The sequence below is a fragment of the Babylonia areolata genome, chromosome 1 (genome assembly GCF_041734735.1).
Source record: "Babylonia areolata isolate BAREFJ2019XMU chromosome 1, ASM4173473v1, whole genome shotgun sequence".
Classification (NCBI taxonomy): domain Eukaryota; kingdom Metazoa; phylum Mollusca; class Gastropoda; order Neogastropoda; family Buccinidae; genus Babylonia; species Babylonia areolata.
Window position 1 is genome coordinate 2,559,478 of NC_134876.1, and position 2,500 is coordinate 2,561,977.

General features: G+C 45.6%; 1 protein-coding gene across 1 annotated transcript in view; it reads left to right on the top strand.

Annotated features, from left to right (window-relative positions):
* Positions 1-2,500, top strand: part of LOC143296284 (kalirin-like) — a 450,295-nt gene that overhangs the window by 323,451 nt on the left and 124,344 nt on the right. The gene's annotated exons all lie outside the window — the stretch shown is intronic.

Sequence of the window (2,500 nt, forward strand, 5' to 3'; positions counted from 1 at the left end):
CTGTCTCTCTCTCTCTCTCTCTCTCTCTCTTTCTATACTTGTATGTATGTGTACATATATCCCTCTCTCGCTTCCCCTCCCAACCCCCCAACCCCACACAAACACACACACATTAGCCCCCCCCCCTACCCTCCCACCCCCGACGCTCCCCTCCCTCCCACACACACTACACACACACACACACACACACTACCCCTCCCCCCCCACACACACACACTACACCCCAACACCCCCCACCCCCACACCCCCCACGCACACACACTACCCTCCCCACCCCACCCCTCCCTCCACACACACACTAACCCCCCACTACCCCCACCCCCATCCCCTCCAAACACACACACACATATGTCTTATGGAATATCCTGCATGTGCTCACAACTTATTGCTTTTACTTTTTGTTTGCTTGTTGTGTTTAGTTTATAGTGTCCATAATTCCTATGATGGTTTTACGACAATTAAATGAGTTCTGAGTTCACACACACACACACACACACACACACACACACACACACACACACACACACACACACACACACACACACGCACAGCCCTTCACTCTTCATTCAAAGTGACTGCAGAGACCGGGGACAACACCGGTCACTGGGCGTTGATAGCCCCTTAAAGGCAGGCCATCAGGGGGGAACAGCCGCCCCCTTTCAGACAGACAGACAGACAGACGACGGACGGACTGCGGCCACGCCACACATTCATGATAATACATACATACAACACGCCATTGTTTCAGTTGCTCGTGGAGCCGAGGCGTCGCTGCCTTCTATTCGGACAAACCCCTACAATTTATACGCTACACAAATATCTGCTAGGCAGATTCCTGACAGCAGCATTAACACCCCCCCCTCCCCCCTAGACCCTCACCCCCCCCCCCACCCCACACACACACACACACACACACCCCAACGCACTTAGTCAGGCCTTAAGTGCATGAATTATTTGTGTACATATCAGACTGGGATTCGTTTTGTTTTTTTTAATTTTGCCAGAGGACAACACACCACACACATAACACAACACGCCACACACACATGATAATACAACACGCCACACACACGTGATAATACAACACACCACACACACACATGATAACACAACACACCACACACATGATAATACAACACGCCACACACATGATAATACAACACGCCACACACACGTGATAATACAACACACCACACACATGATAACACAACACACCACACACATAACACAACACACCACACACATGATAATACAACACGCCACACACACATGATAATACAACACACCACACACATGATAATACAACACACCACACACACATGATAATACAACACACCACACACACATGATAATACAACACACCACACACACATGATAATACAACACACCACACACACATGATAATACAACACACCACACACACATGATAACACAACACGCCACACACATGATAACACAACACACCACACACACATGATAATACAACACACCACACACACATGATAACACAACACACCATACACACATGATAATACAACACGCCACACACACATGATAATACAACACGCCACACACACATGATAATACAACACACCATACACACATGATAATACAACACGCCACACACACATAACACAGCACGCCACACACACATGATAACACAACATGCCACACACACATGATAACACAACACGCCACACACACATGATAATACAACACACCACACACACATGATAACACAACACGCCACACACACATGATAACACAACACGCCACACACACATGATAATACAACACGCCACACACACATGATAACACAACACGCCACACACACATGATAATACAACACGCCACACACACATGATAATACAACACACCATACACACATGATAATACAACACACCACACACACGATAACACAACACACCACACACACATGATAATACAACACACCATACACACATGATAATACAACACACCACACACACATGATAACACAACACGCCACACACATGATAATACAACACGCCACACACACATGATAATACAACACACCACACACACATGATAATACAACACGCCAAACACACATGATAATACAACACACCACACACACATGATAATACAACACGCCACACACATGATAACACAACACACCACACACATGATAATACAACACGCCAAACACACATGATAACACAACACACCACACACATGATAATACAACACACCACACACATGATAACACAACACGCCACACACACATGATAATACAACACGCCACACACATGATAACACAACACACCACACACATGATAATACAACACACCACACACACATGATAACACAACACACCACACACATGATAACACAACACACCACACACATGATAACACAACACACCATACACACATGATAACACAACACACCACACACATGATAATACAACACACCACACACATGATAACACAACACACCATACACACATGATAACACAACA